General features: G+C 41.5%; 1 protein-coding gene and 1 non-coding gene across 6 annotated transcripts in view; one reads left to right on the forward strand and one right to left on the reverse strand.

Moving 5' to 3' along the window:
• Positions 1–27332, forward strand: part of SLC16A12 (solute carrier family 16 member 12) — a 107225-nt gene that overhangs the window by 23298 nt on the left and 56595 nt on the right. The window contains exon 2 of one of the 5 annotated variants that reach the window (XM_043476168.1): positions 12010–12081. The exons of the other annotated variants lie outside the window; for them this stretch is intronic. The gene's annotated coding sequence lies outside the window, so the exon portion shown is untranslated. The remainder of the gene's footprint in view (positions 1–12009; positions 12082–27332) is intronic. 5 annotated transcript variants of the gene reach the window in all.
• On the reverse strand, positions 16182–16288 carry LOC122446870. Its single transcript, XR_006271030.1, has one exon. It is a non-coding gene; the product is annotated as a U6 spliceosomal RNA (small nuclear RNA).

Raw genomic sequence — 27332 nt, forward strand, 5'->3', positions numbered from 1 at the left:
TCATTCCTATGACCCTGTGTAATTCTTTCAACAATTCCTAAAATAACTTCTCCCCAAGTCTTCCCATTGTCTACAAGATACATTAATGAACAGAGCTATGTAGCAACAGAAAGTCAGAGGAAGGAACTGTCACTGTATTTAAACAGATTCTTAAAAATCATAGTTGCGAGTGGAGTGTATATGATACAAATTGTGTTCTCTGTATGTTTCCCCAGGTAATTTTAAACACTAATATGCCGTATATGATAATAGAAAAAGCAAAGAGTGGGACCACTTGGAGGAACCCATTAACATACTGACCACACAGTGTGACCAGGATGGTGGAGAGGGGAGGCAGAGAGTTTCTACATTGTTTGGAACAGCCCTAAGAAGTGGATAGACTATGGAGACCTGGTTACCCAGCAAGTCAATAGGAGAGCCCGGATTTCAACCCAAACCTTTCTATATCCAAATTGCACAATTTGTGTTTGCTTCTCTTGGCTTCTTTTTTCCCCCAGATTTTCATTTTCAAAATTACCTCTAAAATCATTCAGACTCTGCAGAAGGGAATGAAGGGCCTGCTACTTCCCCACCCCACCCCTGCTTCTCCCTTGCCCCAGGCCTGCACAGCTAACTGTTCGGTGGGTGTGCTCGCTGGCCGCCTTCTTTGCATGCACAGATCGCCTAAAGGAGCCAAGCATGCCTGTCTCCAGTGAGAACTGCCAAGAGGGCAGAGGTGGGGCTCAGGCATGCATTGTCCTCACCAGGACCTACCTGAGTGAGGCGAGTGAGGTGCTGGGCTCTGGGAACCAGGATCCTCCCTGGTTTAGCTGCAGTCGAGTGTCCGGGGAGCCAGTGCCTTTGGGGAAGGAGAGCCGTCTTGCTGCCCTGACTTCCTGCCTTGCTCTGGCCTGCCCTGCCCAAGTGGAGAGCAGAGCCCCTGACAGTGAGAGGGCGGGGAGGACGTTTGCTCATTTCTGTTTTCCAGAGCCTCTATGTACCCGTGCTCAGCTACTGTTGCATGAAAGCAATAAAGAAGCACTAGCCCTAGTCTTGCAGGCACATCACAGAGTGACTTTGGGCAAGTCACTTGAAGATCAGAAGAGTCTAGTCTTGGTTTCTAAGGTACACTGTTTCGGCTTCTTGTTTTAATGTTTCTGAAATAAGATATCATTAGCAGTAGATGAATATATTTAATATCCTGGAGTTTCTTAATTTTCCTTCATCTTGGAAAGTTGTTTTTACGTCTGTGGGGCAACTTATAATTTCTGTTCTTGTGGGAATGTGATAATCAATCCCTTGAGGGGTGGCTTAGAGAATGGGTGATGCCTGATAACCCATTTTGTGAATGCTACCTCATGCTTAGTCACTCAGTTATGTCTGACTCTTTAAACTGTAACCTGTCAGGCTCCTCTGTCTATGGGATTTTTCAGGCAAGAATACTGGAGTGAGTTGCCATTTTCTCCTCCAGGGGATCTTCCTGACCCAAGGATCAAAACTGTCTACTATATCTCCTGCACTATAGGTGGATTTTTTTTTTTTTTAACCATTGAGCCATTGGGGAAACCCATGAATGGTAGAGTTATATATAAATTTGAAAGACCAGAAAACTACCCAACTGCTCTTGCAGGGCTATTTCTTAGAGATGCCCAGACAGGAACTTCTTGATTAAAGAAGTAGTGAGTCTCCTGTTCAATAAAGTTGGTGTTCTAGGTTATGAGAATGTACATTTTTAATCTCCCCATTCGCCCAGTAGAATTCAATAAGCTATTTTCATTTTGAATTTTGAAAAAATAACTCTTAAACATTTGCATCTTTCTTGAATTAGGCCTTGGCAAGAACTGTTTGCGTGTCGTGGATTTAGCAGATCCTGGCCATTATTGGAAATATCGGATTGGTCACAAAACTGTTGTAATTTGATCAGAATGTTAATCCAAAAAAGTGCTGTGTTTCAAGTGGGAAATTACAGTGTTACTTAGTTCTTATGATATGCCAGGTAATGAGAGGGGATTAAAAACAATTACTCACACTGTTGACCTAAGACAAATAAACTGCCAGATATTTCTCTCACCAAGAATGGTTTTATTCAGGATCAGTCGAGAATTGCAGTATGGGGTCTACAACCATGGTGAGTCACATGTAAGTCTCTACACAGCCAGGGGAGGGGAAAATGAAGTTGGGAGGGCTAGAGTAAACACAGAGTCCATGGCTTTTAATTGGCTGAGCTGTTGCCGGGAAAGAAGAGAAGTGTTTCTTCTTCCTGTTGGACTCTGTTATCATCACGGGGCTTAAATGCTCCCCTTTCTCGTCTCCTGATTCTTTAATTGAGGCTTCTGTTTATCAATTTTTGTGAGACTGTTTCTCTCCAGGTGGATTTCAGTTTGGAGAGCCTTCAAATGTTGAAGACCAAGATAAAATTTCCCTTTCCAGCTCAATTCAACCAATTTACCCCAATAACTAGTGTAAAGGAGTTTATAATCTCGAAAGAAACAAGGTAGACATTTGTTTTTCTGGGAAAAATAAGCTGCTAAGAAAATAACCAGTGGAAGCAAGATCACGGAATATTTTTACTCCTACTAGAATTTGTATTAGTTATTATTAATATTTAGAATGTCCATTCACAAGCCAGTGTTCTGTCACGGCACTGAAACCAGTGTCTGCAAAATCAGAGGTTTTGGGGGCTCAAGTGTATGAAGTAGCTGAGTGGTGACGTAATATGGTGAGTCTGGGCTGTAAAATTGAGGAGAACATGTAAAGGTTCACTCTGTCACCATCCATTAGATCCTTGAGTTCTGTCCTCAGTGTTAGGGATACATCAGTGAAGAAACCCCAAAAAAATCCCTGCCCTGGAGTTTACCTTCTAATTTGTTGCTGCCTTGAAAAACAAATAACTAGACCAGTTAGAATTATCTCTAGAGTAAATGAATCAGACAGATTGATGTGTTTCTATGAATAAATTGCATAGATTTTGGTGTTGTTAGTTCTTAGGCCTTTTTCACATAGCCTATATTTCTGGATAAATGAATAAATAAATAAATGGATAAATAAATAAATGAGATTATTGGAATTGTTGGGATGGAGGTTGAGATAGCTTCTTTTTGGCATTCTGCTTGGTCTGTTGTCTTAATTTTCCTAATAACTGCAGTATAAAATATTATTGGCTGTACATGGCAGCTCCTGGTTTATTTGACTTTAATTTTAATTGAGAATAAAGCACTATGGGAGATCCCATCTCTCATATTGACTGTGATGACTTTCCAAGGTTAACTCATAATGGCTGAGTGCAGTTTATGACTGCCCTCGTCAGTGGATCCCAAGGCTGGGACCAGAGAGCCATGAGCTGATCCCAGAACTCCCCAGGAAGCCGTTCCAAGGGAGTGAGGCTCTTGCAGGGCTTTCTGCAGAGTGACCAATGAGGTCACTAGGATAACAAACCTGGGAGCTTGGACCTGGGAACCCATGTGCCTTTTCCTAGAGCTTCTTGTGGTAATATGGGGACAAGAAGCATTTGCTATTGCACTTGTCTTCAGTTTTCACAAACGGAACTTCTACTGGGCCTGCCAAAGTGAGGCAAAATTGGTAGTTTTAGAGAGAGAAAATGCAGGCTGCTGGCAGGGATTCGAGCCCTCTGACTCTGTCCTCTTCAGGCTGTGGTGCCCAGGGCAAGTGTCCTTTTAGCAAATTAACAGGTGTGAGGGATGTGAATGCCTGTGGCCTGGATTTCTGCTTCCAGAGCCTCTTGGCATGTGTACCCACCCAGGAGCTCCTGTCTTCTCTTCTATGTTGAGGGTGCTGCATGGAGCTGGGATGCAAGCCGGGTAGAGAACTGTCACTAGAATCCTACCAGACTGGCACCGTGATCTTGGAATAAATGTTTACTGTTGGTGCTTTGTTGTGATAGCTCAAGTGGACTAAGTCCAGTGAGCACTGTTAGGGATGCAGTGTTTGTGTACCTCCTCCCCTCCCCTCACCCCTGCAATTCACTCGTCAAAGCCCTAACCTCCAATGTGATGGTATTAGAAGATAGGGAGGTAATTGGTTTAGGTGAGGTCATGACGATGAGCCCTTCATGATTGGATTTTGGATTAGTGTCCTTGTAAGAAGAAGAGGGGCTTCCCTGGTAGCTGAGCTAATAAAGAATCCACCTATAATGCAGGAGACCCCGTTTCGATTCCTGGGTCAGGAAGATTCGCTGGAGAAGGGATAGGCTACCCACTCCAGTATTCTTGGGCTTCCCTTGTATCTCAGCTAGTAAAGAATTCGCCTGCAATGCAGGAGACCTGGGTTCGATCCCTGGGTTGGGAAGATCCCCTGGAGAAGGGAACAGCTGCCCACTCCAATGTTCTGGCCTAGAGAATTCCATGGACTGTATAGTCTATGGGGTGGCAAAGAGTTGGACATGACTGAGCTACTTTCACTTCACTTCAAGAAGTAGAGAGAGAGGAATATCTCTCTGTCCGTATACACACCAAGGAGAGGCCATGTGAGCACATAGCAAGAAGGTGGCTGTCTGTGAGCCAGGCAGAGAGCCGTCACTAGAATCCGAGCAGGCTGGCACCCTGATCTTGGACTTGCAGACTCCAGAACTGTGGGAGAATAACTGTTCACTGTTGGTGTTTTGTTGTGATAGCCCAAGTGGACTAAGTATCTCTTCTTCAGGTCTTACCTGATCCATCAGCAGGGCTGTAATACTCTTCCTTTCCTCTTTGACCTCAATAATCCCAGACTCTCTTGGACTTCTCATTCCTTTCTCAATTTCCTTGCAGCCTCCTCTTCTAATCGTCTCTTAAAGACCAGGGTTCCTTGAAGTCCTACTCTTTCTCTCCTTTTCTATCCACCCTCAAGACACCTTGTTCCTGAGTTTATAGTCTGGGCATCACCATAGGCCTTCACTCACTGGCTTGTCAGAAATGCAAGTTTCAGGCTTCCCCCAGACCTGCTGAATGGACTCTGACATTAACAGGTGATGCCCACAAAAGACTGAAAGTCCTGCTTTCAAAGATCTCAGTGACCAACTCTGTGCTCTGATTTTTCCAAGTGTACATTTGATCTGGATGCTAGATCTTTCTCCTGACCTCTAGACCAGTTTATCTGACAGGACCTCTCAACTGTCCATGCCCATGTTCCATAGGGATATTTAACTTTACCAGTCTAGAGTCTGGCTCCTCTTTCCCTAGGTATGCTTTTCCTTCTTTATGTCCTTGTTCTCAATCACGTCTGACTCTTTGTGGCCCCATGACTGTAGCCCACCAGGCTCCTCTGTCCATGAAATTTTCCAGGCAAGAATACTGGAGTGGGTTGCCATTTCCTACTCCAGGGGATCTTCCCGACCTGGGGATCAAACCCATGTCTCTTGCATCTCCTGCACTGGTAGGTGGATTCTTTACCACTGCACTACCTGGGAAGCCCCTTTCTCCTTTGGCCAACTGACAAAAAAAATAGGATCTGTTCAGAAAATTTTACCTTAGAACTCCCATTTTATCCCATACTTAAATGGTTTCTGTGGGGTTGATCAGGTGGTGGGCCCTGGTCTGGCTGACCCATTGTCCAGCCAACCTTTCCTCTGAGTGATCGGTGCCTTTATCAATCTCTTGTGAGATATTTTGAGTCTTGCCCAGGGTGTCATGTTCAGTCAGTAACGTTTCTAAATTTTTTCCTCCAGTAAGTTTGAAGACAGATAAGTACTTATTAAATATTTTAGATTAAGTATTAATCACTATCTTTGTTATTAATGATTAATATCTTACAGGGACAAGTAGTTAATAAATATTTCTTAATGGTGAGGAAATTTTGCTGACTGACGTGGAAGATTTACAGTGTTTTTGTGAATGACCAGAATGAATCCAAAAGAAGGATCATCAGGAATGTACTGTGACCTGATATGTCTCATGATTGAATCATTCAACATCTTTCGGGAAGAGAAAAATCAGAGGCAACCTAATAACTGTCCAACATACAGGACTGGTGAAACCCATTATGGTACTTTCATACAGTCAATTACTTTGCAATTATGTATGAATGCTCAGAGTACCTCTATTAACATTCATGGTATCAAATGAAGTGAAAAGAGCAAATTACAGATAGGATGATCCTTTTTTTTTAATTTTGGTAAAAAATATGTAAAATTTACCATTTCAGCCATTTTTAAGAGTATAGTTCTATGGCTGATTCATGTTGATGTATGGCAGAAACCAGCTCAATGTTGTAAATCTGTTATCTTCCAATTAAAAATAAATATATTAAAAACAGTATAGTTCTAAAGACTGAAATGTATATATATATATATAAAACTGAATCACTTTGCTGTCCATGTGAAAGTAACACAACTTTGTAAATCAACTATATTTCAATAAACAAGAGGATAGTTCTGTGATGTTAAAGTATATCCACACACACACAAAAAAAAGTATATCCACATTGCTGTGCAGCTATCATCACCATCTGTCTACAGAACATTTTTTATCACCTCAAACTGAAACCCCATGCCCATTAAACAATAACTCCCCGTTCTCCCTCCTCCAGCTCCTGGCAACCGCCATTCTCTTTTTGTCTCTATGAATTTGACCATTCTAGATACCTCACATAAATTCAATCATACCTTGTTTGTCCCTTTGTGACAGGCTTACTTCACTTCATATAATGTCTTCAAGGTTCATCGGTGATGTACCGTGAGTCAGAGGTTTCTTTTCAAGGCTGAATAGTATCCTGTTATTTGTTTATCCAGTCATCTGGATATTTCGGTTGCTGCAGTCTTTTGGCTGGGGCTTCCCTGGTGGCTCAGATAGTAAAGAATCTGCCTGCACTGTGGGAGACCCAGGTTTAGTCCCTGGGTTGGGAAGATCCTCAGGAGAAGGGAATGGTTACCCATCCAGTATTGCCTGGAGATTTCCATGATCAGAGGAGCCTGTTGTCCATGGGGTCTCTGAGAGTTGGACACAAGTGAGTGACTAACACTTTCACATTTTTTATCTTTGGCGACTGTAAATAATGCTGCTGTGAGCAAGGATGTACAAATATCTGTTCAAGCTCCTGCTTTCATTTCTTTTAGGTGTGCACTCAGCAGTGGAATTGTGGGATCATATGATAATTCCACTTTTGACTCGTTGAGGAGCTACCACACTGTTTTCCATAGTTGCTGCACTATTTTACATTCCCACCAGCAATACACAAGGGTTTCAGTTTTTCCACATCCTTACTAACCCTTGCTAACTTTTTTGGTTTAACCATGGTAATGGGAATGAATTCTCAGGTTTGCTTTTAAAAAAGATGTATTCCACGGACAAAGGAGTCTGGAGGGCTGCAGCCCATGGGATGGCAAAGAGTTGGACACAACTGAGGGCCTGAGCACAGCGCAGCTGCACATTTACGTACATCTATAATATAAAAAAATTGAAAGAATTTATTCCGCATAAAAACAGTGCTTAGTAGTTGGCAGGAGGTAAATGTTTTTTATTGTTGTCTCTTTGCTCTGTTCTCTCCTTTTCCCCAATCCAGCATGTATAACGTGTGTAATTAAAAATGCTTGAAACTCGGAATCAAGCTGTTTTCATTCGGAGGTTGACAGTACCTCCTGTTTACCCTCGACTGTGCAGACTTCACGTGAGTCCTCATGCTTGTCGACTTTGGACTCGGTGCTGCCCCTGTCACGTCGCCACTTTGCACAGGTTGAGGCCATCTGTGGATGTTCCAGTGCCGGAGCTCCCAGCTGCCACACGATCCTCTGTTCAGTGACGCCGAAACAAGGCTTCTTGGCAGCAGATTAGACTAACAGAGACTGCTGTCACAAGGGTTTCCCTGGTAGCTCAGCTGGTAGAGAATCTGCCTGCAATGTCAGAGACCCTGGTTTGATTCTTGGGTTGGCAAGATCCCCTGGTGAAGGGATAGGCTACCCACTCCATTATTCATGGGCTTCCCTGATGGCTCAGATGGTGAAGAATCTGCCTGCAATGCGGAAGACCAGGGTATCCCTGGGTTAGGAAGATCCCCTGGAGGAGGGCATGGCAACCCACTCCAGTATTCTTGCCTGGAGAATCCCCATGGACAGACGAGCCTGGCGGGCTACAGTCCATGCGGTTGCAAAATGTCGGAAACGACTGAGTGACTAAGCGCAGCAGAGCTCTGCTATCACCAGGCCTCGGCAGGTGGCTTTCTGGCGCCCAAGTGTGTCTTCCTCCCTCATGTGGATTTTTAGCATGAAGAAATCTCCTTTTTAGGTGTGTTTACTCACCAAGGTTATGGCTGGTTATCTTGGTTGATTGCAAATGAAAGGGAAGGCTTCTTTTTTCCTCTTTCGTGAAAATTATGTATTTTGTAATTTTCTAAAGAGTTTTAAGGCTCATAGCAAGTGCCTTCATCAGCTTAAAAGGCATTAAGATTGCATAGGAACCAGTTCAGAAAGAGTTGAAAGAAATCCTTACGTGGAGAAAATTACTACATTTATGAAAATAAGGCTTGTTCAGTTTACAATATATATGTGAGAGAGTTACAAAGTATGCTTTGTTTTGTTTTGTTTTGTTTTTAGAGATAGAGTGATGAGCCAGGGAATGAATAGGTGATAAGGAAAGGCACTAGTTAAAGGCTTCTTTACAAGGGATTGACTGGTTTAATCAATTATCAGTGACCTTTTAAGGGAGCTTTTTCTGGTCTGAGGAACCTTTTTTTTTTTTTTTTTGGTTTGTTTTCTCTTGACATGATAATTCTGGCTGCCTAGTTTGAAGACCAAGAATTTGAAGCAGAGTCAGAGAGACTGTTGCAACGGTCTTAACTTGGGCTGTTAGGACTTGTGCTGGTTTTGTGTGGCTATGAGAAAGAGTGGTAAGATCTGATGACTAAATTTGGGCCTTGTAGAGCTGGAAGGAGAGAAGGCAATGGCACCCCACTCCAGTATTCTTGCCTGGACAATCCCATGGGCGGGGAAGCCTGGTGGGCTGCAGTCCATGGGGTCACTTGGACACGACTGAGTGACTTCACTTTCACTTTTCACTTTCATTTATTGGAGAAGGAAATGGCAACCCACTCCATTTTTCTTGCCTGGAGAATCCCAGAGATGGTGGAGCCTGGTGGGCTGCCATCTATGGGGTCACATAGAGTCTGACACGACTGAAGTGACTTAGCAGCAGCAGCAGAGCTGGGAGGTGAAGCTGAGGACAGGTTGTATATCCCGGAGGCACAAGAATGATTCCACTTCTTAATCATTACATCTGGATAAGACATCTCTCTTCATTTCATCTCAACATTTCTTGTGCTTGGTTTTCTCCCAAACTTCTCAAAAGAGAAGCAGTCAATGACTTTAGGATTTGGCTTTCTGTCACCTCCCCTTGCCCCTTTCTAGCCTATAGACATGTGACTTGTCTTCCTCCAGAGTGTTTTCTGAGGGATGCCATTCCTGTCCATCACGGAAGCACCAGCTCAGTGTGGCCTTAATAGTCCAAATCATATGGGGACAATTGCAGACTCCCCCTGCAAGCCCCTTCCTCCCAGTCTCTTCTTCATCTGACCAGTGACTCTGCACACCCCCGCCTCTCCTGACCCACCTGGCCCCATGGCATTTTTCAGGTCACTGCCCATGACTCACCTATTTGCTTCTCTTCTCTCTTTATGCACATTTAGAAATCCACATACTCAAGGTGTTTACTGGGTACTCAAGGGCTCCCTTTTCTACCCCCCTGGGTATGAAATCACCTCATATTTCATCTACTTCATCCCTCTCTGCTTCCACTCAGAGAAGACACAGAACCAGGAAGAGAGGTTCTTCATAGTTATTGTGATTTTACAGGGACCTTTTTATAATTCTAAGTGGGATTGGGGTAACAACTATGGATTAGCACTACATTAATTGTTTGTGAGTTTTTGTTTTTGCCAAAGCACATTTTGACCACCTTGTTTTAAAATCCTTTTCAAATAAAACAAGGCTTTGTGTGTGTAATGAGGTCAGTCAAAGACCTACCACTTTAGGAAGATATCGCTAGTGTCAAGGGGCTTCCTCGACAGCTCAGTGGTAAAGAATCCATCTGCAATGCAAGAGACGAGGTTCTGATCCCTGGGTTGGGAAGATCCCTTGGAGGAGAAAATGGCAACCCACTCTAGTATTCTTGCCTGAAAAATCCCATGGACAGATGAGCCTGGCGGGCTACAGTCCATGGGGCCTCAAAGAGTAGGATATGACTGAGGCACATGAGCACATTTAGTGTCGAAGGAAAATAATGTAAAAAAAAAAGGTAGAAGCCAGTTATGTGAGAAACAAATCATTTGATGGATTATCATTTAATAAGATTTGTTATAGAGAGTGCTGCATTATCTTCCTTTAATGCCTACTGTTTTAATGACATGGGCTGCTTTGAGAATGTTCGCCAGAGAGAAATAAACTAAGTATGTGTCTGTTTGACAAGGTTCTTCTTACCAAATAAGAACTCCTTCCCTGACCTCAGCTTGTGGTTTTGATCTTGGTTAGAGTGCATGTTTCCTATAAGCTTTGCTCCTCCATTACTCCTCATCTTTTTAATCGTTGATGAAGAGATAAGAGAAAGCTGAGTGCCAACACTGTCCAGCTTCTTCAGACAGATGGAAGCCTAGTTGATACGAAGGTGGGGAATTCTTGGTCCTCTGCCAAATCAGTATTTATAAGCATTGTGTTGGCCTAGATCTGTAGTAGCCAATGTGATGTGGCAGCTGGAAACTTAAATACACACTCCTTGCAGAAGTGGTATTAACTGTATCGATGCTCGGCAGATGTACGGCCAAGATGATTGATGTTTCTTTGCTTCTATTTTCCCAAGGGCTCCAGGCACTTGACACATGTTTGATAGTTGTCCAGCGCACAGCTCTGAAATGCTGCAAACTCCTGGGCAAGCAGCTGAATTCTGCTCGGGAGCATTGCCCACCAGCTGGTGAATGCCAGTGGCCTCTTGTTTGCAGCTGGACCGAAATACTTCTGGGGGCACCAATCCTGCCTGAGTTCTAGCATCAGATGGTGGTTGTGCAGGCCATATATTCCCTACACTGTCCTCACTGAGGCAGAGCTTTCAAACAGTTAAGGATCTGGGCTGTGTGAATGGCCAGCCTAGATAACTGAAATGAGAAGCAGCACAGTAAGGATCACCTTGTCTTCAATTAATTTTTCAATCTCAATAAATATTTACTGGGGACCTGTTATATATTAGGCATGTTCTAGGTGCTGGAAAAGATAGGCAAGATCTCCCCCGTTCATAGAGCTTATGGTTTTGTAGTAAAGACAAACAATAAATAAATTAATGAATGCAACAGCTTCAAAGAGTGATAAATGTGCTATGAAGAAGATGAAAGAGCCTGATTTAATAGAGTTACTAGAGGTTGGTGTGGGACAAGGGATGTCATGCATTGTTATGGTAGGGAAGGGCTCTCTTAGAAAGAGACATTTGACCTGAGATCTGAATGACAAGAAGAGGCCACCTTTAAAGACCATGGGGGTGGAAAGGGATTCCAGGCAAGAAAGAGCAGTTGCAAAGGCCCAGAGGCAAACATGAGTTTAGCATGTTCAGAGAAAGAAGATGTGGGAAGCTGCTTTAGAAAGATTGAGGGGAAGAGTGGCAAGAGGTGACAGCTGAAGCTTTAAAAGGGGTCCTTCAAGGCCTTGTGTGTTGAAAGGAGGATCGGTGATATTCTCAGGCCAATGGAGAAAACCACTGAAGAGTTTTAAGAAGCTGGGGGAGGGGGGTGGTGTGGTCTGATAAAGGGTGCTGCCTTCCATTCAGTTGTACATGTATAGTCCCATCTAAAAAGCCCTCCAAGGGACTTGCCTGGCGGTCCAGGGATTAGGACTCCGAACTTCCATTGTAGGGTACATGGGTTTGATCCCTGGTTGGGGAACTAAGATCCCACATGCTGTGTAGCATGGCCAAATAATAATTAAATAAAAAATGAAAAGCCTTCCAAAATGTGTCACAGTGCCTCCTTTAAGAATGCTCTTGAGAATGTTAGTCTTACAACACAGTTTTTCCTGTGAGGGACGAAGAGATACTGTAGTGGTTAAAAGTCACTCTGTCTGAATTTCAGCCTCAAATTGAATTTGTGGGGACTCTGGAGCCAGCACTCCAGGCAGGATTTAAACACCTGTGTATACCTTTGGTAAGTCATTTATTAATTTCTGTGTGCCTCTGTTTCCCCATCTTTTCAATGGCGCTAGTAGTTTTAGCACTCCCTTTGATCATCATAGAGAAGATTAAATGAATGATGCCCAGGCATGCAATAAACACTATGTAAACTCTGCGAGTTGGTGATGGACAGGGAGGCCTGGCGTGCTGTGATTCACGGGGTCACAGAGTCGGACATGACTGAGCGACTGAACTGAACTGAATTGAACTGAAGCAGCACTATTATTACTGTTAGGAAAACTTGTGTGGCTTTAGTCTAGTTGGTTTATCATTACCTTATGGTTATTACAAATCATGTATCTGGCTGTTGTTCAGTCGCTTAGTTGTGTCCGACACTTTGTGACCCCAGGACTGCAGCATGCCAGGCTTCCTTGTCCTTCACCATCTCCTGGAGCTTGCTCAAGCTCATGTCTATTGAGTCGGTGATGCCATCCAACCATCTCGTCCTCTGTTGTCCCCTTCTCCTCCTGCCTTCAATCTTTCCCAGCATCACAGTCTTTTCTAATGAGTCAGCTCTTTGCATCAGGTAGCCAAAGTATTGGAGCTTCAGCTTCAGGCTAGTTTTCCTTTATTGTCTATGTCTAGAAATTTTAAGGTCAACTTTTGTGACCTCCCCATAGGAAGTGGACTGATGTTATCTGTGTTAACATTCTCCCTCATTTCATTTTATACCTTTGCCTTAGTCTTTCCTTTTTATATCTTATCCTTTAAAAACAAAATGTTCAGCTGTTTTATAGGTATTTTACGTATTATGTGAATTTGATGAAAATGTGGTAGATGGTACACAGTTTTGCAACTTAATTTGTCCACATAACTATATATCTGGAACAACTTCCCTTTTTAGTAATTATACTTCAGCCAATGGTGTATAAATTAGAGTTCAAAGCTAGTGTAATTAATCTCAGTCAGTCGAACTAGAAATGTTTCTGCGTTTTTACTAGGTATAATAGTAATACTTTTTTCCTGTTAAATTTTCAAATAGTACAGAAGTAGATAAAATGAAAATTGTACTTCTAGTTTTATCTTACATAGGCTGTGTGCCTTTATAAATTTACGATTTGAGGGGTATAATTACATAGTTCACATGCATATGTAAAATATAATTCTGACCTCAATAGGAAAAAGTTACTTTACATCCTATTAGCAAGGGTCTTCTTTAAGAGAAACATTCTCTTAATGAAATCATTTTTGTGTTTTTATCTCTTTCTGGTGTCTATACTGGTCGATGAAAGGAGTTTACTTCCTGTCCAGCAAGTAGAAACGAGTTGTAAGCTTAGAACCATGCTTTTCTCAGCTCTTTCTGAATCCCTAAGCTCCATACAGGTGGACCAGGCTCCTTGTCAAGACATTGCTTTGTGGCTTGTATGACTAGACAGGTCTGAGCATTAGGGACGATGGTGTTGGCAGGTTGGCCGATGTCTCCAGGGTTGTCTCCAGGGTTATGTAGTTGAGAGTCCAATAGCCTCTGTTCTCACTCACTGATGGTTCTAACTTATTGTGTGATATCTGTGAGTCCCTTTGTTGAGCACCAGCTTTTCCACTCTGAAAAATGAGGGTCTTGAGCTACATCAGGGGCCAGTCATGTCATGTCATAAGTTTTGGGACACAGAGTTGTTAGAATCTCCAGATTTTTAAATCAAAGCAAGAAATCTGGATCGTTGTGGAATTGTCTAGTTCTTGACTCTTGGAAACTGGTTCTAATTTCTAGAAAATCAGCATGAGGATCAAACAGGTTGTACTGGGAGACTGTATGTGGCCCATGGATGCCAGTTGATCATGTACACCTGATCTAGTGATTCCCAGGGTCGCCTTAGAACTCTATTGATCTGTGGTTTTTGTCTTCTACATGTGTCTTGATTCAGTTTAACATTGATGAACTGGCTTCCCTTCCAGAATTCAAACTCCAGAGAAACTGAATGAGGGGTGGGATCAGGGAGTGGGCCTATGTGGGATTTTCCTGTATTCGGTGGCAGAGAATGTGGGTAAGTGGGGCAAGGAGACATTGTATGGTTTACTCTATGCTTCCCAGGTGGCAGTAGTGATAAAGAACCCACCTGCCAATGCAGGAGACAGAAGAGATATGAGTTCCATCCCTGGGTCTGGAAGATCCCCTGGAGAAAAGCATAACAACCCTCTTCAGTGTTCTTGCCTGGAGAATCCCATGGACAGAGGAGCCTGGAGGGCTATAATCCATGGGGTTGCACAGAGTCGGACATGACTAAAGCAACTTAGCACTAAACTATGCCACTGTGAATGCAGCTTTCTCGAGAGAGTGAACCATTCTCATTGAGTGAGCAAGTAGGGAAGTAAAACACGATCCTCTAAATTTTCTTAGTCCTGAGAGTTACTATCATTACAGAGGTGAGAACCAATCAGAAACATTCTTTAATGTTCTGGTAGCGGTGGTGAAAATAATTGTAATTTATACTTTTTTTTTTTTTTTGCTCCAGAACACTTTTTTCTTTATAATGGATAGATTATAACCCCTAGTTTCTGATACAGTATCAAAGTGGACTTATGTGGAGTGCATGTTCTCTTGTATTTTGTTATTTATATTACTTATTTATAATACTTTATTCCTTTTGCCTATTTATCCATCCTTACTCCAACTCTTATTTTTCTCTCAATATCTTAATGCCACCAATCAGGTTAAAGATAGCTCCTAAATTTCTTGCCACTTGAATAATAAATCACTAAGAAAACTTTTGCTTAGAATTGATCATATCCTTTTGGAACTGAAAATGGGATCCGCCTGCTTACTGCTCAAGAGCCAATAGAGAGGCCAGGTTGGTGGAAAGGAGAGTCTGCTGTGTTTTGGATGCCGGCCATTGGGGAGGAGGGCCGACTTCAGTCCAAAGGCTGATTCCCTCCTCCCCACTGACAACCAGTGGGCAAAAGCTGTGATAGCCACAGGGAGAGGGCTATGTGCAGAAACAGCACCGTCAGCTCTGACAGTCGTTTTGAAATAGATCATCGGTGGTCTAATCCAGCATCATTTTTATTGTTTTGGGTAAAGTTAGTCTTCAGTTCCAGGGTTGGTTTGTTTCCATTTCTTTGAGGCCAGTTCTCAGAACTGTGGCAGCTTATGTCATGGCTGCAGTCTGGTTATCACGCAGTTAACTTCTTCCACATGGTGAGGGTTTTATTATTTACAGGACAGCTCACAGGATATGGCTCAGAATATTATCGTTAGCCCTTGAGGAGAAAGTAAAGGTCCTTGACTTTGCTTGATGACTAACCTATTATTATTTGATCTCCTTTGATTGTTTTCCTTTGTTCTACGTTTTCTCACTTTGATTAAACATATTCTTTGGCAAAAGTTTTTCAACAGGCAGAGGACATGGAGGTCAAAGACCATAGGGTCTTGCTTCATTTCATTTTTGCTTTTAACAAAAAGTTTAACGGTCAGTCTTATTGGTACCCTGCTCATTGTTACCAGCTACCCTCACTTTATGACGTTGGTTCAACCAGAGAGCTCTCCTAAGAACCCTTTATGAAGGTGGAGAGTTAAACAGTTCACAGAGTTCTATGAAAGTGTTTGAGGGAGCTAAAACTCCTTCTGGCCTTAGAAATTTGCTTCAGTTCAGTTCAGTTGTTCAGTCGCTCAGTCATGTCCAACTCTTTGCAACCCCATGAACCACAGCACCCCATGCCTCCCTGCCCATCACCAACTCCCGGAGTCCACCCAAACTCATGTCCATTGAGTCAGTGATGCCATCCAACCGTCTCATCCTCTGTCGTCCTCTCTTCCTCCGGCCCTCAATATTTCCCAGCATCAGGGTCTTTTCAAATGAGTCAGCTCTTTGCATCAGGTGGCCAAAGTATTGGAGTTTCAGCTTCAGCATCAGTCCTTCCGATGAACACTCAGGACTGATCTCCTTTAGGATGGACTGGTTGGATTTCCTTGCAGTCCAAGGGACTCTGAAGTCTTCTCCAACACCACAGTTCAAAAGCCTCAATTCTTCTGCGCTCAGCTTTCTTTATAGTCCAACTCTCATGACCACTGGAAAAACCATAGCCTTGACTAGACGGACCTTTGTTGACAAAGTAATGTCTCTGCTTTTTTTTTTTTAAAAAAATATGGAACACTTCACGAATTTGCATGTCATCCTTGCGCAGGGGTCATGCTAACCTACTCTGTATCGTTCCAATTTTAGTATATGTGCTGCCAAAGCGAGCACAATGTCTCTGCTTTTTAATATGCTGTCTCAGTTCAGTTCAGTCACTCAGTCGTGTCTGACTCTTTGCGACCCCATGAATCGCAGCACACCAGGCCTCCCTGTCCAACACCAAATATGCTGTCTAGGTTGGTCATAACTTTCTTTCCAAGGAGTAAGCATCTTTTAATTTCAAGAACTTTGCTTACTGGTGTTCTAACTTGGCTGCTATGAGAATGACTTATCTGGAGCATGCAAACAACCATTAGTTACAGAACCAGAGGGGCTAGTTACATTTTCAGTATTTTGCTCTTTTTTATTTTTTCCTTTTCTAACCCCACAGAGATTAAGAAATAGAACATTGCAAATATCTTAGAAGACATTCCCCCTTCAGCTCCACTTTCTGTGTGCTGGATCTCTTTGATCACATTTCCTTCCCCCAACTAGGTAGCCACTGTCTTATGTTTTGTGAAATTCACTTCCTTGTTTTTCTTTGTATGTTTATAATTTTTGTGTACATCTCTAAATAATACAATTTAGTTTTAATTTTATTAAATTCATGAGGATGAAATACCACAGTGCATATTATTTGGGGACTTGTTTCTTTCACTTATTATTAGGTTTCTGAGATTCATCTGTATGGGTGCATGTTTCATTGCAACTTGGTATTCCTTTGTTCAAATTACTGATATTAATAGACATTTGGACTTTTTCAGTTTGGGGTTTTCACAAAAGATGGCTGCATAAACACTCTTATACACGTGCTCTCATACATTTGTATATGCATTTCTGTTGATACACACTTAGGAGAGGTCATGTGGAAATCCTGTCTTTACCTTTATTAGATAATGCCAAGTGGTTTTCCAAAATATTTGTATCCATTTACACTTCCACCAATAGTATATGAGAGTTCTCATTGCTCTACATCCTTGCCAACACTTGAGATCACCAGTCTTTTAAAATTTTTTGTCAGTGTGGTGCATGTATGTTGGTATCTCATTGTGTGTGTGTGTTTGTGTTTAATTAATAGACTTTCTTGGAGAAGTTTTAGGTTTGTGAAACATTGAAGAGAAAGTACAGAGTTTCCATATACTCTTTCTCTGGCCCCACGTGGTTTCCCCTTTTATTAACATCTTGCATTGATGTGGTATATTCAATACAATTGATGAACCAGTATTGATATGTTATTATTATGACTGTGATTACTGGGTCAGGAAGATCCCCTGGAGAAGGAAACGGCAATCCACTCCAGTATTCATGCCTGGAGAAACCTAAGGACAAAGGAGCCTGGCAGGTTACAGTCCAAAGCATTGCAAAGAGTTGAACATGACTGAAGCAAGTTACCAAAGTTCACAGCTTACATTAGGGCTCACATTTATCTCTTGTTTTAATTTGTATGTTTCACTGCAGATAATGTTGAGCATCTTTTCATGTATTCATTGGCCATTGGATTTCCATTTGTGTGAATTGTCTATGCAAGTCCATTTTCTATTGTATTGTCCTTTTAATCATATTGATTAATAGGAATTTCTTTTATATTCTTGATATAAACCCTTTGTGCATTATATACATTGCAGATATATTCTGTTTTCTGTCTTGTCTTTTAACTTTTTAATCATATCTTCTGATTTATGAATTTTAATGCAGTTAAATGAATCAGTGTCTTCCCTTCGTGCTTAAGGCTCTTTGAGCTCTGTTTCAGCTTTCTTTCCATACCGCCAACTCATGAAGATATTATATTCTTAAAGCTTAATCATTTTGCCTTTCCTATGTTGTTGAATTGATTTTGTAAATGGTATAAGATTGGAAGCTGTGAGGATTTTCATTAACTTTGTTGGATAGCCAAATGTGGGACATGTTTTTATAGTGTTTTTTCATCACGTATTTCCTCCTGTTTCCTCTGTTATGGGGACACCTATTATTTGAATATTTAATTTTCTGAACCAATGTAATTTTCTTATTCTTTCTCTCTAATATTCTCTATCTTTGTGTTTTTGTCTACTTTCTGGGGGTATTTTTGCAACTTTATCTTCCAATCCTTCCATAAAATCTTTAATTCCAAGAGTTCTTTTTGGTTCTTTTTATAGCCTACCATTTCATGCTTCATTTTTACACTGTTTTTTTTTAAACTTTTTGAAGATATTAACTAAAGTTGTTTTTTTTTTTTTTTTTAATTCTTTCCTGACCTTTCTTTTTCTTTCATGCCTTCAACTGTCATGGACCTTGTTTCCTCTGAGTTGATTTCTCCATCCTGATTCCCTCTATCCTAGCTTTTATAGTAGAGACTTTTCATTATCTGTGATCTGTGGTTGTCTATTCATTTAAGAATGAGGTGCTAAAAAGCTGATTGGATGGAAGAATTGGTGAATTGGCAAGCCACATAGTGAAGAGGGGCTCTGAATCCAGCAGTTTTGTTGGATGTAGTTCCTGCATCTCCCAGGTTAGTACCTTTGCTCTCAGTGTGGTCAGTTTCTCCAAAGATAGATCTCAGTCTTTTGCCCCGATATTAGAAGATTGGCTGGTGGTATTCTGGGAGTAAAATGAAGGCCAGGTTTGGGGACAGTATTTCACCTTTCAGTATGGTTTTCATTTAACCTGTCTGTTGTCATATTGGGCTTCACCTTCCCCCTACACCCCCAACTGTACCTGCAGTTTCCAGTATCATAGTGTGCAGTATTTCCAGAGTAAACACCTTTTTTTTCTCCAGAGAAGGGGAGACCAATTTTCTCAGGGTGTGAGGGGGAGAACTTTTAAAGTTTTATTGAAGTATCTGTGTGCATGCTCAGTTGCTCAGTTCTGTCTGACTCTTTGCTACCCCATGGACTGTAGCCCATCAGGCTCCTCTGTCCATGATATTTCCCAGGCAGAATACTGGCGTGGATTGACGTTTCCTACTGCAGGGATTGAACAATATAGTTGATTTACAATGTTATATTAAAATTTCCGCTGTGTTGCAAAGTGATTCAGTTATATATATATATAATATACACATATATATATTCTTTTTCATATTCTTTTCCTTTATGATGTGTCACAGGATACTGAGTATAGTTCCCTGTGCTATACAATAGAATCTTGTTGTTTATCCATCCTATTTATAAAATAGTTTGCATTTGCTAATCTCAAACTCCCAATCTATCCCTCTCCTAACCCTCTCCACCTTGACAGCCACGAGTCTGTTCTCTATGTCTGTGAGTCTGTTTCTCTTTTGTAGATAGCTTTATTCCTGCATTTTAGATTCCACATATAAGTGATGTCTTATGGTATTTGTCTTTGTCTGACTTACATCAGTTATAATAGTCTCTAGGTCCATCCATGTTGCTGCAAATGACACTGCTTCTGGGGTGTATGGGGAGGAGGAGAACTTTTAAAGACTTTCTGTCTATCCTATTTTTAACCATACTTGCTGCCTCTAAGAAGCCCTCTGTTGCTCCTTTTCTGACTCTTTCTGTGATTCTGCAATTGGTTTACTCCTTATTGTATTCCTTCCCTGCTGGCTTAGGTTTCAGCATTCTCTGGCTAAGTCCTATACCATCTGTTCATTTATTCCCCAGCTTCCAGTGTTTGGTTCACATTTCTTTTCTGCTCTCATCATCTCTCCTGTTCACTTTATCTTTATGACTTGTTTCTTTTTTTTTTTTTATCCCTTTACCATCAGTGGCATTTTAGGAGAATGCAAAGATAAACATGTATGTTCAATCTATAGTAAATTGGAGTCTGAATGTGCCACAATTTATCCAGCTGATTCCCTGCAAATAGGAACTACTACCAGTGTGTTTGTAGTTATAAATAGTGCTAATGCACCTTTATCCAAATATACTAGAGCATTTAGGGTAGTCTTACTATATGACAGATTCCTAAATAAGTGTAGAAGTATTGGGTCAGAAGTTAAGTTCATTTAAGCTTTTGATAGATGCTGTAAAATATCACTCCCCCCAAATTGAACCAACTAATATCCATCAACAGTGTGAGATAGAACATATGTTTTTGTTAATGAACTAGTTATATAGGTCCTCTTTGATCCTTGACTGATTGGTTTCTTTGTCAGATTTAAAACATTTGCTTTATGTAATAATTCTGGCAGACTTTCATATTATATAATTGAAAAACCTGATCCCAAACATTGCTGTTAACAGTTCTTTAAGAAAAGAAAAAATAGTGTGTGGATGATTGAATTCGTTTGCTAACAGGAATGGAGCCAATATAGTTACTTGGATTTTTTTAATTTCTACTCTGTTTCTGTAGCTCTCAATGCTTCAGTTTCCCAGGCATCTAGAACTTTTAGCGTTAGAGGAAATGGATTGATTGTACTAGTCTGTTTAGTGAGAACCCTGCTTTTAAAATATCTGCTGTATGTTATAGACTCATCTGCTGTATGTTACAGGTTCATTCTGAATCTCCTGCTTCTGATGATTGCTGGCTCATCTGATTATTTGAGTGTTTGTTTAGCCTATAAAACATTGGTAGTGCTTTCGTGATGGCTCAGACAGTAAAGAATCTGCCTGCAGTACGGAAGACCTGGGTTCGGTCCCTGGATTGGGAAGATCCCCTGGAGGAGGGCATGGCAACCCACTCTAGTATTCTTGCCTGGAGAATCCCATGTACAAAGGAGCCTAGTGGGCTACAGTCCATGGGGTCGCAAAGAGTTGGACAGGACTGAGAGATTAAGCACAGCACAGTTACACAGTACAATATAACTATATGGTATGGGGAGCCTAGCTGAGGAATTGAAAAGATGAATCTGACAGCTTTGCCTTTGTGTCCTGGTTTAGCCACTGCCTGGTCTTAGACAATCACATAAGCCCTGGGCCATATATACATGACAATAACAATACTTCAAAAAACTAATCAGGAGCCTGGGTGCAAATAATGGAAATAAAAGTCAATGTGACTATAAGCAAAAAGCTAATTCATTTATTCACCGAACAGAGAGCTCCAAGGGTGGGATTTAGTGATGGCTGATTCAAAAGTTTACATGGTTTCAGAAATATGTATTTATCTCACTCCTCTTTCCTGGGTTGACTTCATTTTAGGTGGGGTGTCTCCCAGTGGAGACAAAAATGGCCACCCTCAGCTCAATGTATCCATTCTATGACTTGGAATCCCACACCAAGAAGACACTTCTTCCCAGTTGTTCCAGCAAATGCTGCAAGGCTGACTCTTACTGGTCTAGTTTGGTTCATAAGTCTCTGAATGAATCATTGTGCCTCTAACCAGCCATGCCTCTCCAGGAACATGTAGATTCCCAAAGCACATGATCTGAGAATGGGTAAGGTTCCTGATGGAAAACTGGGATGCTGTGGCCTAAGGGATTTGGCCTGGATGCTGGGCAGAAAAAAAAGAAAAAACAAGAGATGACCATTACTTCCTCTGTTTTCCTCACTAGATCGTCTGAGGCTTAAATATAATAATAGTTATGAATAGAAAGTCCATTGCACTGTACAACAAATGTAAGTTATTCTTTTATTTTATGGATGCTCAACCATGACAAAGTAGTACAGACTTACTAAAATAAATTATTTATAGATAATTTTTGCAAATTCATTTAGGCATGGCTGGGTTGTTCCCATTCTTGTGCCTAAACTGCTCTTCTCTCTCCGGCCACATAAGATAAAGGATGACTTCAAGAGAAAATCAATAATAACCTTTAGTGGGTAATCTATATACATTTATCATCATCTTTATAGAGTCTTATTTAAAGTGCCTTGGTCCATGAAGTACTAATGATGATGGATTATTCTATTTGGCTATATTATGGTTATGGTCAATTAAGATATGTGTAGCTTTAAAATATTAAAATGAATCTTTTGTTCTTTTGTAAGTGTGACACCACAAACAGATGGAGCCAGCGGGAGGACATGGATATCATGTTAGCATCAAAGTGTGACAGCATCTTCCAAATATCTTCCCTTTTTGTCTGGGAAACCTATTTTTTTTTTTTGGAAACCTATTTTGATACAGTAAGTTCCCACATACAAACAAGTTATGTTCCGAGAGCTCGTTCATAAGTCCAGTTTGTTCGTAAGTCCAACAAAGTTAGAGCAGATTGTGTTAACTGGGTACCTAAACACAGCACATAGAGCAGATTGTGTTAACTGGATACCTAGACTATGTGTTGTGTTTTCACACAATAATACCGAAAAAACACAAAAAGTAAAGACATTTTTAATCTTACAGCACATAACCTTGAAATGTACAGTAGAACAGCTGGTACACAGGGGCTGGCATCGAGTGAACAGGCAAGAAGAGCTACTGACTGGGGGAGGGAGAAGAGGTGGGAGTTGGTAGAGCTGAAGGACTGTCAGCAATAGGAGACGGAGGGTGAGCTGCAGTTCACTCACGCCTAATGATGAGGGAATGCACGTTTACAACTTTGAAAGTTCGAAACTTGAAGGTTCATAGGTAGGGGACTTACTACATTATCTATGAATTGGTCCAAACTTTTCCTATTTCTACTTCAATTGGTTTTGCCTCCGGAGATATTTTGTAAAATTTTTATGGGTCACAGTGATACTCTTGTTGATGTTGAACAGGCCTCCTTTGCGGGTTGCATTGAAACTACAACTCTTTTTCCCATTTCCCATTTTCTCTTTAAAACTTGTTCAGTGAAGAATAGCCCACTGCTATCTCTGGATGAAAACGTGAACGATTTCTATAACTTTCTGTTCATTCTTAGTCACTTCAAGTCACACCATCTCAATTCAGAAATTAGAATACCTAACCCATGCAAATGATAAAAATGTAAAATTTAACTTAATGCCGTCTTACCTTCTCCCCAGGCAGCACTGCTATGAAGTTGGCTGTTTGGAGAGGGAGAGGGAGGCATCATCCTTCTTTCTTTTTCGGACTAGTGTTTCTTTTCTCCCAGCTTGTTGTAAAACAAAAAAAAAATTGAGCTCCTCTAGGGCTTAGTTCAGTTATTGAGGAGATTAGGAGACGAGGGCACAATCTTACTTGGTATGTACGCTCTTTATGCAGGGGATGGTTTCATTTTAATTTAATTTTTTGCTTGTCCCTCTAGGCACATGCCCGAGGCATGAGGTGCTTCCCTGGCTGCTTGTGACCCCCTCAGTTCTTGGCTCTCTCGTGGTTATGGACCCTTGCTGTGTATGAGAGAACCACTTCCCCTGCCTAGAGACCCTCTTGGGCGGCCCTGTAAGGGCTTCCCAGGTGGTCCTAGTGATAAAGAACCCACCTGCCAATGCAGGAGATGAAAGGGATGCTAGTTCAATCCCTGAGTCGGGAAGATCCCCTAGAGGAGGGTATGGCTACCCATTCCAGTATTTTTGCCTGGAGAAACTCATGGACAGAGGAGCCTGGAGGGCTTGCAAAGAGTCCATGGGCTTGCAAAGAGTCAGAGAGGGCTAAGTGACTCAGCAAGCATAGATAATGACTCCAGGCAGCTTTTTCCACAGCAAAGTCTGTCATGACCTGTGGGAAAGTTTCCTGGATCCCGGGAGTCCTCCTGAAGGAGGGAACGTGCAGTTACTATTGTCAGAAGGGGGCAACTCTCCTTTGTGCCAGGGTCAGAGTCATTTTCCAACTTCTTTTCTGGTCCCCTGGGCCTGGAATCTGATCCCCCTCCACTGTGCTTTCAAACTCAGAGTCCCAACTAGGCCCTAGATTCCTTGACACCCTCATTTTTCTAAGCTTGTTATGCGGGTAGAACTATCCCCCGTAAAGAAATTGTCTCAAAAAAAAAAAAAAAAATCTCTTTATTTTTTGAAGCTGCAACATGGCTTGTAGGATCTTAGTTTCCCAACCAGGCATTGAACCGGGGCCACAGCAGTGAAAGCTCTGAGTCCTAACCACTGTACCGTCAGGGAATTCCCCAAAAGCCTCTTCTTTAATCTTCACTCTTCCAGCCTTTTTGTATTTTCAAAGCTGAGTGAGGAGCCCAAGAGATGTGAAATGAGGTTTTTTTAGTGTAAATTCTGAAGATAGTCATCTGGCTTATCACAATATAATTTCACATTAATTTTATCTCATTACCTCAATTGAAACTTTATTTGAGGTATAGTAAAAATAAAATTTTATAGTAAATAAAATAAAAAAAACATAGTTATTGTCTTTAGTTGTCGTTGTTTAGTTGCTAAATTGTGTCTGACTCTTTGCAACCCCATGGACTGTAGTCCACCAGGCTCCTCTGTCCATTGGATTTCCCAGGCAAGAATACTGGAGAATGAGTTCCATTTCCTTCTCCAAGGGATCTTCCTGACCCAGGGATTGAACCCACATCTCCTGCACTGGCAGGCTGATTCTTTACCACTGAACCACCAAGGAAGCTCTTTTAAGCACACCTAAGTTTATGCTAATGAGATAATTTAGGGTGGCAGGGGCAGTGGTGGGGGGGGGGGGGGCTTGACAGCCTCAGGGTGGGGCTGGTCTCCAGAAAGACTCAGTGATTACAGGATTTGAACTTTCAGCCCTACTCACTGATCTCCTGGGAGAGGAAAGAAGTGGGGCTGGAGACTGAGCTCTAGAAAAGCTCTTGAACTAGAGATTCAAAGAGCTTCTAGATTGGTGAATTTGGCATCCACTTGCTGGAAGGGTGGCACACCCTAACCCCACAGACAGAAGCTTCCAACTCAGGACCCTTTCGGACCTCGCCCTATGTGTCTTTCTATCTGGCTGTTCATCTGTATCTTTTATAATAAATCAGTAAAAGTAAGTAGTGTTTTCTCAAGTTCTGTGAGCCATTCTAGCAAATTTTAGAACCTGAAAAGGGGGTGGTCACCCAGAAATCTAGTTGATCAGCCACAGGTTACAGGTGCCCCAGGACCTGAGACTAGCGTGGGGCAGTCTGGTAGGCTGAGCCCTGTAATTTGTGAGATTCAAGCCCATCACTCTTTGATCTATTTCTTTGCTATTGAAGAAACTCCCTACTTTTTACTTCCTTTTCACATGAAGACTCTGCATATCTTGGGACACTTCAGTCATCTGACTCTTCTGAGATTGAAATATTTATTATTTGCAAGTGAACAGAATTATATGCAGCATTATGCATGCTGATGTTTGATACAAGCAGGATTATATTTTTCAGTTTATTCCACTTTCTCCTTGATGATGACCAGCAATTATACTGACTTTTAGGATCATAAAAGGACATTGGACTGATAGCTTTAGGGGTGAGTTAACAATAACTTTTATACCTTTTTTCAGCATATCTGAAATAACAGACCTCATTAAATATTCACAGGTATAAATACATGTAAAATACTGACTCAAAAATATAGTGTGAAATATATATCCAAATGATATTATCCTCTTAAAAGTAGCCTTAGGGATTTTTAAGGTCAAGCTATCATTGTTCATGATATTTTAGAACTTTCATTTTTTGAAGCTACTTAAAACTTTTAATTTATTCTTTGAATATTCTCAATAATGTCTGGTCTTCAAGAAGGTGAATATAATATTTGGAAACATCAAAGGTCATTGGGAACAAAGTCTGATTTGCATTATTGATGATCAAATTAGGCAGTACTGTTGGGGTCAAAATACTTTGTCTACAAAATGGTGAGCTGGAATTCCTTATTTAAATGACCTGGATTTGAAAACAATACAAAGAGTAATTTCAAAGGATTTTTCAGAATATAACACGATTATAAAAATACTCACATTTTTTAGAGATGAGTATTTAAAAGTAAGAAGTACAATCACCCTTTCTTTTCTCTCAAAAGACTCCTTTCGAGAGGCCATACAATAGCTTGTGCCAACAGGGGTGTAAGTTGGCAAAGTGACTTCCCAGTTGCTTTGTTGATGTGTCAGTTCCCATTTCTGACTCTTGTCACATCAAAGCTTCTACGTATCCTAATATTGTGCAGAATAAGTTCAACCAGATCTTGATCTCTCTGGGTATAGTTTGTATCTTAGTTCACCGTGAGCTGTCAGTATCCTGGTCATCCTTCCTCTGAACTTCTTTTATTTTTTTAATTTTGTGTGCATATTGTGGCACTCGGCGTCTTCACTGTGTCCTGCAGGATCCTTTGTGTGGCACACAGACTTTCTAGCTGTGACACTCGGGCTCTCTGGTCGTGTCACTTGGGCTTCAGAGCGTGTGGGCTCAGTAGTGGGCAGCGCACGGGCTTAGTTGCTCTGTGGCATGTATGATCTTAGTTCCCCTGTTGTAGCCACGCGTTCCGGGAAGGACAGTGCAGATAGTGGAGTGCAGTTTATTACACTGGTGGGCCCAAGGCAGAGTCTCCTCTTAGCCTAGGACCCTGACCAGTTTTTTCTGAAAACCTTATATACCCTAAGTGTATGTGCCCAAACCCACCTCCCCAAATTCCCTGAAACTAGTCTGAACAAAGAAAAAGAAAGATACAATCAAAGTTCACCTGTGATTCATATGCCTTAAGCCTAGGCAGTTAACAGTGGACAATTATCAATAGGCCTGTGGTCATACCCCAACAAGCATAATAGAATTTATGCTTCTTTCGGTTACACAGATAATTAGGGTATTCTTTTAGGCAACAGAGAGTCTAGGTATGAGCCCTGGGGCTCTTCCATCCAGGGGGCCTGGTTTTCCAGTTGGTATTTCGTTTCCACACATACTGGGCATCTAGCTCAAAGTCCACAGTCTGGCCCAAGATGAAGTCCTGCTTTCAAGATGGAGCTAGTTCTGTCTGTCTCCTCCTTCATTCCCCCCTCTTGATGCTCTTAACTCACGGTATGAGCATCATTCACAGGGATATATTGCACCCTGACTCTCCGACCTCCAATTTGGGAGAACAACATCAACCTTTGGGTTACAAAGTTCATAATACATTGTAAAATAAAGGGTCCACAAAGCAGAACTATCAAGGCAACTGTAACAATGGTAAACATAGTTTTCCACCAATCACCCTTCACCCAAGATAGGACTGAAGTCCAAAAAGGAAGATTATCATCAGACATAACTTTAACCTGACCTTTCATGTCATCTAGGGTGGCTGATATATAGCCAGATAAATCAGCAATATATACACAAAGTTCAACTTTCAACTTTAATTATAGACAGGTCCCTCTTCGTACTGAAACTATGGTTAGTCTCAAGATGATATCAGCAAGTCTTTGTAGCAGTAGTTGA

Source organism: Cervus canadensis, chromosome 8, assembly GCF_019320065.1.
Source record: "Cervus canadensis isolate Bull #8, Minnesota chromosome 8, ASM1932006v1, whole genome shotgun sequence".
Lineage (NCBI taxonomy): Eukaryota > Metazoa > Chordata > Mammalia > Artiodactyla > Cervidae > Cervus > Cervus canadensis.